Below are 18,873 nucleotides of genomic sequence, written 5' to 3' on the forward strand. Positions count from 1 at the left end.
GGCCAGCAATTTTTAGTAGCCTCTAAAGAGGATATAAGGCCAATATGAATTACAGCTTTGAAGTTATCTGTGTACTCACCAGCATTATCCAATGAAATAAAACTCCAAAGTGTTATCTTAGAATCACAATGAGGCAGAAATGGACAAAACACTTGATCTCACGATATTTTGCTTCTCCTGGACAAATCACAAATTAAATTGGCAAGCACGTACGTAGCTGGCCAGTTGAGGAAGCCTCCTGCTAAGAGTAGGAAGACAGTAATACAAAAGTTTAGGGGTTGGAGTCAAATTGTAATACCCCTCTCCACTAATGACTAGACGAGTAATCTTAGGCAAAGCATTTGACCTCTTTGAAACATGATTTCCATTTTAGAAAAATGGGGAAAATAACCACAAAACATCTTATACAATTGCTATGAAGGTTTTCAAAAGTGAAAACTTTGTGTCTTTCACAGAAAAGGAGCTCTTAGTTCTTGGTTATTTCACCTCACCCGACATCCTTGTTTTACTATACGGTCAAACTGAACCTAAATTCTTTGTGATTTGGGATATGGTTCCAATTGTTAGAGAGGCTGTGATCCAGCTAAAGAAACAAACAAACATACAAAAGTAGACTAAGCAATTTTTCATAAGGCCCATTCAAAAAAAAATCATGAGCTACTTCTCAATACATTTCACTGAGTTGTGTAAACAACAAATGTTTCAGGATTAAAATAGTCTCCCTTCATAAACACTGATCTAGGTGTTAAAGGATCCATAAAGTTCAATTAGGCAAGGAGCATTAGGTGAGAGCCCTCCAGTGGGCAGAGGGTTTCATCAAATGTGAAGGCAGAACAATGCATTTTAGAGTTAAAGGAGAGAAGAACCCTTTCTTGTAGCATTGCTACTTGACTATATTTGATCTTCAACAGCTGGAACAAAAACTTTTTCACCTTAGGCCTGATTGAAAGGAAAGTTCGTTAATAAAAAGGAAAAAGAGAAACGTGTTAATTAAAAATGAGATAAAGGATGTAGCCAAAGAAATAAAAGAAAAAATAAAAGAAAAAATAAATCGCATTTAACCTTTCCATTCTTAAATATCATAAAAGGAGGAGGAGGGGGAGGGGCAGGGAGAGAGGCAATAGCTCCTGTTGGTACAAGTATGGGATAATAGCCATGCACACATAACTGGTTGGCACAAATTGGCACAATCTTTCTGGAAGTCAATTTGCTGTTATTTAGCATACAATTTTGAGTTTTTCATATAACTTAGTCCAACAATCCCTAAGAACTTCATCTTTTAAAATATAGTCATGGATACACACAAATGTATGGTTAAAAGAATGTTCATGACAGCCTTCAAATAGCAGTGAATCATTGTCAACAGTCTACATACCTTACCATGAATGGCTGATTTAATAATTTATGTCATATCTATTCCTGGAAATTCTATGAAGTTGCTAAGCATGCTTTACATGTATAAGTAATGCCACATTACTTATGTAATGAATGTAATGTAATATAAAACAACACTGCAATGTAAGTCACTTATAATATGTATATAAATGTATACAAGCAGAAAGAGCAATTGCTGTTTTGACATTAGTTGTCAATTGGTGATGTTTTTACTTTTAGTTTGTACATTTCTGTCTTCTGAATTTTCTTCAATAAACAAATGTCCTTTGATTAAAAAAGGTATAAAAAAAACAAGTGAAAACTGAAAAAGACAAGAGCAAATGAGGAAATACTATTCTGTGTTAGCGGGAAGTAGTTCTTCAGGATCTGTGTATGAGATTAAAATATGGAGGAAAAGACAGTGAAACTCTAAAGGGACACTCTAAAGAGAAACTCTAAAAGGGAAGTGGTTTGTGTTTAGCCAAATTCTATCTTGTGTGATGTCTAATACATGTTTTATTCAATAGTAATTAATATGCATCTTGAGTGGGCATGAAATGGTAATGGAGACTAAATGGAGCATTTTCAGGGATATTCAAGGCAAACAGCTGATTTTGTGACATGGGAGAGTCTTGGTCTGTAGCCCCTGATAATAACTACATCTTGCAGCAATCCTAAGTGCCTTTCCCCGTGGAATTTTCTTTCTGTTATCATAAAGCCTTCAATAACATCTTATTAAACTATAGCTTTGCCTTATCTGTCCCATGGGGCATTATTAAGAAAGGATATATGCATAGTATCAGGATTATAGGGTTGTAGTGAACAGTGTCCATTAGATGGAAAGAAAGATGATGAAGACCAGATTCTCAGTTAGGGTAACAGCAACACCAGGACCAACTGGTGGATTATGAAAACATCTCCAGGATGTCTAGAATAAACTATATGTACAGTTAACCTGTTGTTTTGCATTCAATTAAAATATTAATGGTGAATTAAAATCACAGTGGTTTAATACTCCAGGTCTTCATACAGTCAGTGATACCTGGAGAACTCAGACCCAGCCCCATGTCATATGGTACTGTCCTGTTCCCAAACACCAACTGATCCCAATTCAAGAACTGTCATTAGTCCATGATGCACAATAATCATAGATAAGACTTAAAATGCACAAAATGCAGGTAAGGAGGCAGAGGAGCAGAAAAGAAGATTTACTTAGAGATGGAGTGCTTTGATGTGAGCTTCTCCTATGTTTTCTCTTTATACAGCTTTACTGATGGCTAGATGGTGAGCAAATCCTTACATTTACCCTTAAGCGGGAGCTCAGCGTAGGTAGTGATTCCAGTTATGTAGTCTATCTGATCTTCAGTTTAATTATCTACAAAAATAAAACATAACATTATCTTTGCTAGACTATTATAATGATTAAACAGTTAAAATACATAAAAGACTTAGCAAAATATCTGATTCATAAAATAGGCACTCAGTAAGTATGGAAAAGCAGCATAAGGCGGGAGAAGTAGTAACTCTCAAACTCCATTAACACATCGGGGACCCCTGAAGGGCTTGTTAAACAGATTTTGGGGCCTTCCACATAGCCAGGTTCTGTAGGTTTGGGTGGCACCCAAGAATTTGCATTTCTAGCAATTCCCAAGTTCTGCTGCTGCTGTTGGTCCAGATACCACACTTGAGAAACACTGGCCTATGGAATCAGATATACTTGAAATCTCATCCAAAAGCCATTCTTTATGATGTCTGTGGTCAGGGGCCAATAACTTAGTTTCTCTTAGTTTCTAATCCCCTATCACTAAACTGGACATAATAACACTTACTCACAGGACTGCTTTGTAAAGGGCGCCCTAGTAGAGTTTGGGATATAGTATACGAGTAAGAAATGTAAACTACCTGTCTTCCATTTTAGTCTGTTTCATTTCTCTGAGCTCTGAAATTACCAACCAAACCTCTCAGCACTTTCTAATTTTTATGAAACTAATTCTGTTAGATTGTCTTTTCTACTTGACAGGAAGATCTTCAAGAAAAAAAAAAAGATATTATTTTATATATCACTTGCCCCACACAGTGCCTGGAATATAATAGATACTCCCGCAGTAAATGTGCATTATCTTTATTAAACTGGGTCCTTCTAAAGATACTGTATGCCTTCATTGTCTTCTCTTTGCTAATTTTTCCAAAACAAGAAAGTTCAGATAAATAGAAAGTTGGAATAATTTTTCCCTGTTTCAAACATAACTCACATATCCTTGGCTACTGGTTAATCAGAAAACAAACAAACAAACAAACAAACAAAACTATTCCTAACATATGAGCAGTTGTCGAAAGATAATCTAGCAAAGTTTCTAAGATGTGATATTAACCGTTCTTTTGGTCAGTGTTCATGGAAATGCTGTTCACCCTTGTTTCTCTACACACCTGACCTCCATATTATCTTGCTCACAACTCCCTTGTGACCCATTCTGCCATCCAATACTGGCACTCAGGGCTATCTTCGTAGGTGTGTAACCTGTGCAGTACACAAAGCCCCATGCTTAGAAAGGCTCTGTGCTTGATTAATACTTACCATCACCATCTATCTGTTCTTCATAATATTTGAACAAAGGAAACTGAATTTTCATTTTTTACGGGGCACTGAGAATTATGTATATGACCTTGCTGGCACAAAAGCTGGGATTCTAGGGAGATGAGACTGCTGCATCGACAATCAAAAACTGCATATATATATATATATATATATATATATATATATATATATATATATATATACACACACACACACACACTCATTTTCTGGCAATCCATTGATAGGTTTCTCAATAACTATATAACCTTGGGAAAATCACTTCAATTTACTGAGCCTGGACAACCTTATCTATAAAACCACATCTAAACTTAGTGCTCTCTTATGTACTTCCAGTTAGTAACTACTATAAAATCTGTTAATTTCTAAATACAGAGAACTTTACAACTTAAAAAAAGGAACCCCTGCTTTAGAGAGACACATTTTCTAAATCTATCGAATCTATTTAAGAAGAAAAACAGATGGTGAATGTATCCTAAGATGCCATTATTTCTCATATAACTATATACCTTGCATTTCCATGTAATTTCCTGGGGACAGTCAATCTGAAAATCTTTCTATACCTTAGTCTGAAAAATGACACATCAACAACATGCTGAGTCTCCTAATTACCAGGAATGTAGGGCCCATTAAACTGTGAGCATGCATATGCACACCTAATTATGTTTATGCCTACTTATAAATCAGCAAAGTGAAAGCATATGCATGCTGAAAATTACCCATCATTAACTTTCCTAATTGCACGCATATAAAAAGGGAAATAATTCACTTCAGAGTATGTTTTCATCCTTTGGGCAAAGCATACACTCATCTTGTTTAGGTTTTGAAAAATTGTCTTCTTGCTCATGAATGGAAATCAATTCTTTGGATGCCAAAACCAACATAGTTCTTCCCTGGGTGTTGAGCCAGAGAAAATGAAAAGATTCAGATACGAATGTCAGAAGACTAGAGCATGGATCTGGGAAGCAAACAGCACAGAGAGGAGATACTAGGTAAATGAAAACAATTCCATCATTCTGATGAAGAGCACAGTGTAGATGATGACAGGCCAACCACAGATACAATGGGATGCAACAAGGAGAGACAGATCCTCAGGGAAAAAGAAGCATTAAATTTAGATGTCGGACAGAAGACTCAATTTCATGACAGTAATTGAGATCAATTGGAGCACTGTCTGCTCTCCTCATTCACAATTTCCCTTGTAGTTTCTTGAACAATTACTGTTCTATTACTGGCAGGATTAAGATAAGACAGACAGGAGTTGTGCATGCCTAATTGGGCTTCCATATATGGTTTATTGCTGTCCTTAGAGACGGAAAGCAGAAAAAAGGGAGGAGGGCAAAAAAAAAAAAAAAAAACAGTGCTTTTGATGTTCACAATAATGGGAAACCAGGAAACCATTCTGGTACTAATTCAGAGGTGCAGAGACCTGAATAATAAAGCTGAGGATGTGTCTCCTGATAATTCTTCTCTAGGCACTGTGCATGCATTATTTCATTTAGCCCTCACAACAGCACTGCAGAGGCTTCGTTACTGTCCCCGTTATACAGATGAAGATGAGGGTAAGGAAATCACCTAAATGGCCCAGCCACTAGTTGGTGGGGTAAAGAGTCAAATTTCAGCTCTTTCTGACTCCAAACCCTTGTTTCATGCTATGCTGCCACCCAGTTCAAAGTAGCACAAATTCCCAGATTTAGTCACTTTCTCTTTGCTAAAGATTCAGATAGACTTATATTTTCTCTTCACTATATTGACAGTTTTTTTTAAATAAAGCATCTGAATTAATGACTTTCTAAAATGAAACTTGTACCCTATGACTTTACTGACTTCTATTGACCTATGCTAGAACAATGTTTTCCTTTGAGCCTAACCACCATCTTTGAAACCCGTCTTCTATTCTAGTGTTTGCCAGAGTGTAAGTCAACTTTCCCTAAGGAAGAAGGTAGAAAAATCTGACCTAGACTCTACCAGTAAGATTCACTTGTGCAAGATTTTGAATGAGAACTAAATAGCCCAAGGAAGCCAGGTCTGAGGCATTGAACTCTGGAAAGCAGAAACTTGTATGAGTCCAATTCTTCATGGATGGTAATGACATTGCTTCTGGTTTCCAACCATGGACATCCCAGTTGTTCCATGGCACCTGATATGGGGTTGAGCATTGATTTTGCACTGGGGCTCACTTTCTGGCTCTCTCAACTCCTGAGGATTCTGAAAACCAATACTCCAATAATTCCCTTTTCTTGCTTTTACTAAGTAGAGTGCATAGTATTTTGCAACTAACAACTCTAATTTTGACACCAACTTAAGGAAATATGAACTCTCTTCCTTGTCACCCATAGTCTTCCCCAGTAAAAAGTCTCCAGTAACATCCCCTATGACTTTGTTCTTCATACCAGTGTTCTATTCAGTGTGACTTGTACAGTGTTCCCTCTACTTGGAAATCAGTCCTATTCGATTAGACTTTGTGGTAGGCTTCCTGCACCTGAATCCATAGACTGACCAGCTTCAAGGGCCATCCAACGCTCCCAATTATTTTAGATATGAATACCTAGGCCAAGCCCCTGTTTGAGGGTAAATATAAAGATTTGCTCACCATCTAACCACCAGTAAAGCTGTGTAAAGAGAAAACATAGGAGAAGCTCACATCAAAGCACTCTATCTCTAAGTAAATCTTCTGTTCTGCTCCCCTGCCTCCTTTCCTACATTTTGTGCACTAGAAAAGACCAAGTGCTGGAAAATCTAAAGGTCGCATTTACCTTCATTTCTTCTTCCTCTGTGTCAATTTTTCTATTTTTAATACATTCTATGTGACCCACTCTATCACCCAAACCAAAACTCTGAGTCATCCCTGATTCTTTCTGTACCTTTAGTCCTTCAATCCTCTTAAATGTATCCCCTTCATATATATATATATATATATATATATATATATATATATATATATATATATATATATTCTTTAAATCTCCTATGTTCATCTGTTCATGCCCTATGGAGTAGCCTCCTACTGTTTTTCTTGCTTCCAGTTCTCTGGTGTTCCTCTGTTCTTCATAAGTATAAGCAGAGAGACTTTTCCAGAACACACATATGATCATGTCTCTTCATGGCCTAAACCTTTTCCAATCAACCACTAAATCCAACTTTCTGGCACTGTGTATGAGACCTCCATGATCTGCCCCACTCTGTCTCCACCCCCCAAACCCACTTCATCTCCTGTGCTGTCCCACACACAGTATGTTACAGCCCTTGAACAAACTACAAAGACACATACATTTCTCCAAACAATCCTGCTTTCTATCTCCTTTTGCCATGTTGTCCCACTTGGCCATGCATCTTGTATGGTGTGGCTCAAAAATCTCAGCTTTAACACGTCAGCATCTTTAGACTATTCTGAGATCTCCCTCTGTGCCCCCACACTCCTAAAGCATCTTAGTCATTCACCCCTCTCTCTCTCTGCATTTATGATCTGTTTGTGGAGACCCTGCATAGTCTCCACACCTCCTTCTCTTCACCACCAGGAGGAAGAAACAGATTTGATGTCTGCCATGCTGCCTGGCTTTGGTCAGTGAATGATGCTTGACAGTTTGTGTAAATTTTATTATCCCAGCTGACTTCCATGATATTCTTAAATCTTATGAATTTGTGAGAGAGCCTTTTTTCACTCTTCATTGAATCCACCTGAGTCTAACAGTAGATGGGGCACATTTTAATGATGATGATTAATAATGATGATAATTCTTAGCTACTATTTATGGAATGTTTAATACTCATCATAAAACTGTAATAATATCATTATCGCTTGCAGCTGAGGAAAATTAAATATATAAGAATTAAGAAAAGTGCCCAGTGTCACAAAGCTTACTCATTGCAGAACCTATAAGTGAACCTCACTCTGTTTGATCCTCTGGCCCTTCTCCATTGGTGCCCCTTTCCACAGGATAAATCATTAGGACCACATTCAGGTAACTGGGACCCCAGAATTTCCTGCCTGCATGGTTGAGGGCCTGTGCCGCTTCTCTAGGCCTATTATTTCAAGAGTGGGACCAACCACTGGTGGGGTGGTTGTTTGTGCTGGAGTATGAATAGGGCTTTGACCATGGGGGCTGTAGTGTCCATACACAGGCACACAAGCTCCTTACACGGTGCAAGGGAGCTGAAAGTGGGAAGGAAAAGTGGAGGGCAGTTGAATAACACAGAGATATCTGATTCTAGGTTTGAATCGGGGGTCTGGTGTTGTTAGAAAGAAGGAGGTACAACACATTTTATTTACAGTTTTTAGATTATGACTTTCAAATATTTGGATATAATGTATGTTGACCTCTTTTTAAATATTTATTTATTTATTTATTTATTTATTTATTTATTTAGAGAGAGAGAGAGAGAGAGAGAGTGCGAGCGGAGAAGGACAGAGAGAGAGAGAGAGGGGGAGAGAGAATCCCAAGCAGGCTCCATGCTGTCAGTGCACAGCCCCACGCATATGGGAGTCAATTTCATGAACCATGAGATTATGACCTGAGCCAAAATCTTGATGGTGTTAGAAGCATGGAGACATGAGAATTTAGAGATCAAATTGGCAGGAATAGCCAATGGGATTTTTAAGATCTCTTGAATCTGCTATTTAAATTACTTACTGTGTATCAGTTAAGCTTATAGTCATGTAAGCTCCTATTTGTACCCTCAAATCTCCAGTAAAATTTACCTGTACATCTCTGCCTCATGTAAAATGAATTTGTAGGGAAAGTGTTTAAGAGATTGAGGCTGTTATTGACATCTGTGTCAATGAGAATACTGAAGCAGGAACAGATGCAGGGCACTTCTAGAAGCCAGAAATCAGAGCCAGAACAGACAAGGAAAAATACAATTTTTCAGAATGCGAGGAAATCTTGAAGTGTTAGATTTTCCATAGAATTTAGAACTGTCTTTGGAGCCAATTTTATCTTTTTTAAGTAGGTAGGTAACCTCAGCTGGTATCTTAGATAGTCTAACATTTTCTTAGTTCCTAAGAACTTGCAGAAGATAAGAACATTAATTATCTCATTTTATCCACTTAAAAAGTCTGTGAGGTGGGCTGTGTTTCCCATTTACAAATGAGGAAAATGAGGCCCAGACTATAAAATAACCAAGATCACAGAACTCGACAGACTTGACTCACAGGGCTGTCTGGCATTCTAACTCCTCTTCCTAACTAACCTCATGTCCTTTCCTCTGGGACTCACTCATATTTTAAAACAAATGCTAAAAAATGGACAGCTAGCACTTGATCTTTGTTATTGCTCTTTCTCCACTGTGCCTGTATGCTGCTGCTGAGTCCAGTCAGAGCCTCAATATGCTACTAAACACATTACTCCCATTAGAGAATTAGCAGGTAAAGTGGAAACCTATTCCACATCACAGTCTGCAATTACTGGTTCGGACTTCTCCCAGAGGTTCATTGTGCTGATGAGGAAACAACAATCAGAATTAAGGAGATTTTACAGCAGTGATTTGGCCACAGTACTTTTCAAATTTTTAGCTCTGGCTTTCACACCTGTGTCCCAGTCTTAAACTTTGAGCTCAAGCTTCCTACAAGACATTCCAATGTGGATATACTTGTGATTGAATAGTCCCCAAATCACGCAGAGAAGCACAATTGCAAGAGTTTTGGTTGGTAGTGATCAATCATTCATGTTACATGAGTATATTTTACATTATAAAATAGTTTTGTGTGTTCAAAGAAAAATCCAAATATTTTCGCTTGCAAGAGTTGTTTTCCTTTTTTTTTTTTAATTTATTTATTTTGGAAAGAGAGAAAGAGAGCACGTGCATGCATGAGTGGGGGCAGGGCTGAAGGAGAAGGAGAGAAAGAATTCCAAGCAGGCTCTGCCAGGGCAGAGCCCATCCCGACACAGGGTTTCATCCCACAAACCATGAGATCATGGCCTGAGCCTAAATCAAAGAGTTGGACACTTAACCAGCTGAGCCACCCAGGCGCCCCAAGAGTTGTTTTCTGATTGCTGTGTTAGATTAGATGAGAAGAATGTTTCTTGCGGTTTAGCACCGTGCTCTTGCACGTTAAAGAGAGTATCTTGGTTCCCTTTGCCACCGCAGATAAAGTAGGTCATTGTCAGCATCCTTCCCTTCCTCCTTTCTTTTTTCAAAAAAAAATTTTTAATGATTATTCATTTTTGAGAGACAGCGAGAGACAGAGTGTGAGTAGGGGAGGGACAAAGAGAGAGGGAGACACAGAATCCAAAGCAGGCTCCAGGCTGTGTGAGCTGTCAGCACAGAGCCTGATGTAGGGCTTGAACCCATGAACTGTGAGATCATGACCTGAGCCCAAGTCCGATGCCCAACTGACTGAGCCACCCAGGTGCCCCACTGCCTCTTCTTTCTAATGTTCATTACCCCTATACTTGCCCCCTTATCCTCCATCACAGCTCCTGGTTAATTTCTTTCCTTGCATTTATCATGAGTGATTTCATGATATCATCTCCACTCTGCTATAACCTCCACAAGGCAGATATCACACCTGTTTGGTTTACTACGTTTCCAGCAGAGCACTTAACACATATTAAGTGTTCAACTAATATTTGTAGAATAAAATAATCTAAAATATATGAATGAATAAATGGATGGTGGTGCTATATTTGCTGGAGACTTAGGAATCAGTCTAATGAAATCATACCCTCCTCATACCTTCTGTTCTAATAAACAGACATGTTCTTCTGGACTGCCCCCATCCCCACTGTCATTTGTTTACCAGATTTAGGAACAATGTTCCTCTGTCCCCGAGTCCTTGCCTTGGACTGCTGCTCAGGACTGGCTTCCTCTGTCTTTCATTTCCTAATTCTCATAGGAACGACTTTATGTCCCTGAGTGCAACCAATTCTGTGTAGGCTTTCTTTTCTATTGTTTATTTACCTGACCCCACTATGCTCTGCCTAAAATGAGGCTTGTTCTTCCTTTTCAGTGACGGTGAAAGTAAGGCAATGATTCATGAACCCTAATACCTGAGTGTTTGCATATCATAGCTACTCAGGGCCATACCCTAGCATCAGAGTCTCTAGGGCTAGGTATAAGGAATTGATATTTTGTAACAAGCTTCTAGGTGATCATGATAACCAAGGGGTAAGGGCAGAGGAGAGCCCACAATCTTGGAACATGTGAATTTTGAATATTCCTTCAGAGAGGGATTAACTCAGTGGCTTCAGCTAGTTACCCTGAGTTTGTCTCTTGCTCTGCAAAATGGTAGACGGTGTGGGGCAACCTACTGGTTCTTACCCCACCTCCAGTCCATTCAGAAGTAGATCATCTTTTAATATTGAGGGAAAATTCTGTAAGGGCCCAGGCCCAACATTTTTAACTTAAGCAAATAGTTTTCCTAGGCTCCAAATTGTAAGATAAATCCATTTCTTTAGCAAATGTATTCAAATCACAATAACCCAAGTAATAATTACACTTAAACACAAATGTAGTACAGAATGTATGATTATCCAAGTAATATATAATAAGTAGATTTAAAAAACTTGTTTATACACTTTTCTACTCCTTCCAAAAGCCCTTTCCTTGCTGTCACCAGCACCCCAGTCACTGGCTCTACTCCCTCCCCGCTCCCCCACCCAAAACACACACACACACACACACACACACACACAGTTTCCACTGCCAGCTGACCAGTGTCCTTTTACACTCTACTTCATGTGGGCTACAAGACATGCTGACTTAACACCATTGGAATCCCAAGGCTAGTAACTAATGTCCCCATTGTGGGAGCCAGTAGGAATCTCGCTTTCGCTGTTGAGCTAATCCTTATTACCCTGTCCTAGAATGCCACATTAATCCCCTATTACAAGTGATATTACAAACAATGCATAGGAATTTAAGGGTCATTGTAGGTAGTGCCGTAATTCACCACATTAAAAGTTAAATAGAAAGTAGCGGTAGTTTAGTGTGGGTAAATAGGAATTTTCTTGTTCTGAAGGTGGAACAATAGCTGTTTCTTTGCCTGATTCAGACTTAAGGCCACTTCCTGCTAACCTTGACCCACTAGGGAGGGTAAGGCCCATCTCTTCCATCATAGGGTAAGGTACAGCTTCCCCACTCCTTACTGGACATTTCCCAGTGGTGTCTTTACCTCAGGGAATGTACCTCCATCACCTAATGGACACACTGCCCTCTCCACCCAAAACTAATCAACAGTCCAGCCTTTTCAGGCATCTGACAGTCAGACTCTCCTCCTGAATGAGACTACTCTTTTTCATGTCCAAGTACTGACACACCCCCTGCCTTCAGGGACAACTCTGCCTTTTGGTGCTAAACACAGACCAGGGTGGAGTTTTCCTTCAGCACTTTTGTGGAGGCAGGCAAGGGGTGTGTAAAAAAGAATTTAAAGTGATAGGGCAGAAAAGCTTAGCTGACCTGGAGGGCCAAAGTGGGAGGGAATGAAAAAATAAAAGCACTTCTTCATTTTGTTCTCCCTCTTGCAGAAGGAAGAATGAGATAAAAGTTAATTTCACTGTGTATTTTCTTGCCACACTTGTGGTTCTCTAATGTTTCATTGAGGTGAAAATACTATCGAAATTACAAAGGATCCAGCCAACACCAACTAAATTTTCAGTGTGCTTATGTCATTAAAGAAAATGATTTTTAGTAGATCATCCATTTCGAAAATATTGTTGAGGGAGAGGTGCCTGAGTGGCTCAGTCAGTTTAGCATCTGACTCTTGGTTTTGGCTCAGGTCATGATCTCATTGGCTCCTGGGCTCAAGCCCCATGATGGGCTCTGCCCTGACAGCACAAAGTCTGCTTGGGATTCTCTCCCTCTTTACCTGCCACCCACTTTCTATCTCTCTCAAAGTAAATAAACATTAAAAAAAAAAAAACAATAAATATTGTTGGAGGAAATGTTAATAGGTATGTTTCATTCTCCAAAAGTAGTGTTCAAATAATTCTAGGAAATTTTCTGCTATTCTCCTTTTAGAGAGCCCCATTCATATTTTAAAAGCTGGTCTAAATCCTGATATAAAAATCCTATTAAGCATTGTTTAACTCATTGTTTTCCCATTTCATTTATGTTCCCATCCCCTCAGGAAGAGCCTGTACCTTACTGACTTTAGAGATTGTGTTAATATTTTGAGCATGCTCAACTGGAAAAGATACTGGATCTGCCCTTGCCCCTCCCAACCATGTGTAAGTGTGTGTTTGGGGCTTGATAACCCTCTTCAGAGATGCTATGGAGACATTGGCAGAACTGAATTTCTTGGCTTCCATCTCTCTCATGTTGATTCTAAGGAAAGACATTGCAATTTGGAAGTAAAAATAGCTTGGGAGATTGTAAATGGCAAAAGCAGAGGGAAAAGGAGGCAGAAAATGATAAGAGATGTAGCTAAATATTTATATATACAAAAAATGAAAACATGAGAAACGTTCCTTCTGAAATACATAATTAAGCTCAAGACAGAGTAGGCAGATGGAGTCAGTAATTACAGGTTCCTAATGTATCTAAAATTCCCAGAGAATGAAAGTGTTGCTACTGATTTTGTAGTTTCACAGTTTATAGCTTGTTGCTGTTTGTAATAGGCTCTGCTCCATTAACACTTGATGTTCCAGTTAGATAACTTGCATTTTAAATATCAACCTAGCAGAGCAAAGCTATACAATTTCTGACCTACTTAGACTATATGTGAGAAAACACAATATAAACTAAGGTTATTATGCATGTATCATAATTATTCCTATTACTATCATCCTCATTCCTATTAATGAGGCAGCTGTGGTGTCATAAAAAAAAGACCCAGGATCTGGGACCTCACGTCATTCCAACAAAGATTTATTGAATGCTTGCTACTAGCTAGATACCCTCCTGAGCCCTTGGGATACATTACTGAATGAAACAGACTTAGATTTCTGCCTCATGGAACTTTCATTCAGGTAGGAAATGGGGAGACAGAAAATAAACAGTAAAGCAAAATAAATAGGTAAATATATAGCATATTAGTAAATAAGTAAATTATATGGCATATGAGAAGGTGATAAAGATGATTATAAAAGAGGGGTTTTTTTGTTTGTTTTTTGTTTTTGTTTTTGTTTTTAGGCAAGTGAGTTTATCAACAGACTAGTCAAAGCAATGCTCATGGGAAACATGACATGGGGGCAAAGACTGAAGGAGCCGGCTATGTGGGTATCTGTGGGAAGGGAAGAGGGAACAGTCAGTGCAAAAGCTGTAAGGTGGGAGATGGCCTGTGTAGGAATAGCTTGAGATGAGTATGTCTGGAACAGGCTGAGAGGGTGGGAGCTATAAGACACATGGGGAGATCATATAGAGCCTTGTTGGCCATCATCAAGTTCTTGACTTTTATTTTGAGGAAAATTGGGATCTGTTTCAGGAATGCAGAGGAGTGCAGTAAATTGACTCACATTTAAATTTGGGACCTGGTTGCTAAAGGGTTTGTTTTGAATTCTCTTTGAATTACACAGGTTCATATTTTCTTTCACGTGTATAGAAATAGAAAATAATACTGGGGCACCTGGGTGGCTCAGTTGGTAAAGTGTCCAACTGCGGCACAGGTCATGATCTCACATTTCATGAGTTCGAGCCCCACATTGGGCTCTGTGCTGACAGCTCAGAGCCTGGAGCCTGCTTTGGTTTCTGTGTCTCCCTTTCTCTCTGCCCCTCCCCTGCTCTCTCAAAAATAAATAAACATTTAAAAAACTGAAAAAAAAAAAAAAGAAAAGAATACCAATTCCAACTACCTAGCTCTTAAACAAAGAGAATGAGGTAGGTGTTTTACTTTTTACCAACAGAGTTCTTCTTCAGAAAAGCACTCTAACATTTTTTTATAAAAGAGGTTCCAATTTGTTGCCATTTTGGAAGACTGCCAAGTGCATGCCAGGTCCACCACCTTTTCTCCACTGCCATACAGAAGTAATGTTTCTCTCCCTGGTGTTAAGAGAGCAATCTCTGTTACAGTGAGAAGAGTTACACAGAGAACTCCAGTCCATGACTGCACACTGGAACTCCTCCCCCATTCTCTTGATCAGGGTTACAATTCTATTGCTTTTAACTCTAGCCTCTCGAATCCCTTTCAAACTCAGGAACAACTACAGAAAGCCAAATTTGCTACCCACACCAATCACATAAGCAGGCCCCTCATCCAGTTAGCCTGGTTCCATATTCCCCATGCCCACAACCTCCAACTGGAGAACACTCAAAGCTTTCCTTTTTATTTTTATTATTATTATTATTTTCATTATAAAGCTCCCCCACTCCCCTGCTTACTTTGGGGTATGTCAAGGGCAAACTATGGTAATGGACTCCCTTGCTAGTGCAAGCTTTGAAAAGACAGCCTGTTTCATGGGCCCTGTGTTTCTTTCTATAAAGCCATCTTCATTCCCCATAAAAAAGGAAGGAAAGATGGAGAAGGGCAGGGAGGAGAGAAGTGCCCCAGAAAAAAAATATGTCAGTTTAGTCTCTACAGTTTCTCCTGTTTCTCCCATGAACTTTGTGGCTTAAGGCAAAAGCAAATTTAATTAATTAAAATGTTTATTTGAGAGAGAAAGTCGGGGAGAGGCAGAGGTGGGGGTGGGGGAGAGAGAATCCCAAGCAGTCTCTACACTTTCAGCACAGAGTCCAACATGGGGCTAGATCCCAGGAACCTCAGAATCATGACCTGAGCTGAGATCAAGAGTCAGCCTCTTAACTGACTGAGCCACCCTGGTGCCCCACAAAACAAATTTTTTATATCACCAGAGTCTGTGGGTTGGAAGTCCAAATATATGCTAGCTGAATCCTTTGCTGAGGGGCTCAATAAGCTGGAATAAGTGTCTTCCAGTGTCTGCAATCTCATTTGAGGTTTGGCGTTCTCTTCCAAGATCACTAGCTGTTGGCAGATTTTAGTTCCTTGTGGTGGTAGGACTTAGGCTTTCAGCTCCCAGAGGCCACTAACCATTTCCTGCCTTCTTTCTACCCTTCTCTACAACAGGGCAGTTTTCTTCCTTCCAGGCCTTTAGAAACGGCCCTCATTCTCCTCCTCCTTTTCCTCCTCTTCACCCTCCTCCTCTGTCTCCTTCTCCTCTTCTTCTCCTTCTACTCCTTCTCTTTCTCTTTCTTCTTTTGAAGGGTTTGCCTGATTATGTCAGACCTATAGCAGGATAATCACCTTCTTGAATAACTCAACATCAACTAATTGAAGACCTTAATTACATCTATGAAATCCCTTCATCTTTGCCTTGTAACATAACATGATTCCATCATATTTGCAGGTTAACTCCAGGGAAAGACATTATACAAGAATGTGAGGCATTAGAGGGTTATCTTAGAAATCTACCTATTGGGGCGCCTGGGTGGCTCAGTCAGTTGGGCACTGGCTTCTGCTCAGGTCATGGTCTCACAGTCCGTGAGTTCGAGCCCCGCGTCGGCTCTGTGCTGACAGCTCAGAGCCTGGAGCCTGTTTTGGATTCTGTGTCTCCCTCTCTCTCTGCCCCTCCCCCATTCATGCTCTGTCTCTCTCTGTCTCAAAAATAAATAAACGTTAAAAAAATTAAAAAAAGAAATCTACCTATCACAGATGGAATGACCATATTAATAGATCTCAGAGTAAGAAAATTACTTGAAGTAAACACGAGTATTACCTATGGATAAAGTCTGGATTCAGCAAGAGAACATGATAATCCCAAACTTATGTATACCTAAGGACAAAACCAAAATAAATTTATGTGTACCTGAGAAACAAAAATTGAGAGTAAAGAAAAATAGAGAAATCCACAAAATTCTTTGGAGACTTCTACCATTCTCACTCAGTAATTGGTAGAACAATAAACAGGAAGTCATTAAACACAAAACAACTGAACAACACCATGAACCAAATGGAGAAAAATGACATTTATAGACCATTCCACCAACAGTATATAATACATTCTTTTCAAAGGTACATGGAACAGTCACCAAATATTCCATATTCTTGGCCATTAAACACATTTTAAAACAATAGATATCATACAAGGAATGTTCCCTAATCACAATAAACTTACTAGAAATTAATAATTGAAAGATACCTAGAATAGCTACAAATAATTGGAAGTTAAACCACACTCCTCCAAATAGTCGATAGGTCCTAGAGAAAGTACCAAGGGAAATTAGGAGCTATTTTTAACTTAACTACAATGAAAAGGCAACATATTATGGGATAATGGGAGCTAATTTTTTTCTATTCTATTTAAAGTCCTGATTTGAATTTTTTCAAATATTGCTTTACATTGATCTGAACTAAGTAGGCTTCCTTCGTTTTGGTATCAAAATATTTGACACTTAAATTGGGTCTTTCAGGTAAGCATTCTATCTTTCAAAACAAAGCTAGAGTGAGATCTGTTGTGAAATGTGTTATATAGGATAATTTCATAAATACCTTGAACTTACTATCATCATCAGATTTTTCCATATGATTATTTTATTCTTAGAGCACAAATGTTTTTCTTTTAATTGAAGTACAGTTGATATATAATATTAGTTTCAGGTGTGCAACATAGTTATTCAACAATTGTATACATTATGATATGCTTACATTGGTAAGTATAGTTGCAATCAGTCATCATACAAAGTTAATTCAATATTATTGGCTATATTCTTTTAATCCCTGTGACTTATTTTATAACTAGAAATTTGTACCTCTTAATCCTTTTTACCTAGTTTGCCTGTCCCTCACCCTCTTTTCATAAAAATTATAGAATTGTACCAATTAGGAAACTAAAACCCAAGGATATGTGCCAAGTAGGCATATAGCTGAGACCAGAGAGAGCCAGTTGTTCAGATTTGTTATGTGTCCTCCTTCCATCAAATTATCTTATTATCCTCATAAAGCAAAGAATAATTTCATATGGCTGAAGACATTAAAAACAATAATTTCCTTGTTTATATATTAAACACAATGTCCTATTGGTAACTCCTTCCATAACTGTTTCTTCCATTCTTTTCTATACCGTTTGCTCCTCCCAACTCACTACTCATTACTTGAAATGCCAGATTCAGAGAAAAGCAATTCACTTAAAATTAACCACAAAGAAAATTACTCATATTTTCATGTTCAAAACCTCCACTTCCTTGATTTCCTTTTCCAGGCTTTAATTCTTCAAGACTCTTCCATAACTTCATTAAGAAGGCCACTACACTACCATCATCTTCTTTCTTATTAACACCATTATTTCTAATATTTATTGAGGATTTAATAAGCACATGCAATGTTTTAATGCTTGACCTACATTATCTAATTTAATCTTCACAAAAATTTCAAGTGACAGAGAACAGTAGAATTTGATTCTCTCCTCTAGGCTGGATCAGAGTTAGTGAAAATAAGTTGAAGGATGAACTCAATTTCCAATTCTTTTAGAAAAACTAACTTCTAAGTCAGAGTAAATATAGATCCATATTTACAAGTTGCCCTGAAGGAAATATCCATCTCCCTGACAAGGCTTTTATTTTTGAATGTCTGTTCTCATTACAGACATCTATTTGTTTCATTTTTTAAGAGAAGAAAGATGAAATTACCGTATTTAGCCTTTTCTTCTGTTATTCCTTTGGGTTTTGGAAAAGTTCCTAGGATTAACTGACACACAAAGACAGGCCTGTAATCCCAGAGAGGCTGCACCAAGAAGGCATCATGGAGCTATGGCTGCAGAATCAGCAGACATCTGGGCATGGAATAAACATAAGAAGAGTACTAAATACTGTAGGTATACCTTAATACCCGGTTGTTTGTAAGGCTTTGGTGGAAAGAACACCAAACTAAAATCTAGCTCAGCAATTTATAGTAGTATTTTACATGAATTCGTGCAAGCCATTTTCTTTTTCTAGGCCTCAGACGTTTTTCTGCTTGAGAAGAAGTGCTTAATTGGAAGGGAATCTGATGTACCAGTAAGGACACCAGTTTTGGAGTC

General features: G+C 38.5%; 1 long non-coding RNA gene across 1 annotated transcript in view; it reads right to left on the bottom strand.

Annotated features, from left to right (window-relative positions):
- Positions 1–2,621: 2,621 nt before the first annotated feature.
- Positions 2,622–18,873, bottom strand: part of LOC122199961 — a 234,388-nt gene continuing 218,136 nt past the window's right edge. Inside the window, exon 3 of the long non-coding RNA XR_006193673.1 lies at positions 2,622–2,749. This is a non-coding gene — a long non-coding RNA (uncharacterized LOC122199961). The remainder of the gene's footprint in view (positions 2,750–18,873) is intronic.

The sequence above is a fragment of the Panthera leo genome, chromosome D1 (assembly GCF_018350215.1).
Source record: "Panthera leo isolate Ple1 chromosome D1, P.leo_Ple1_pat1.1, whole genome shotgun sequence".
NCBI lineage: Eukaryota > Metazoa > Chordata > Mammalia > Carnivora > Felidae > Panthera > Panthera leo.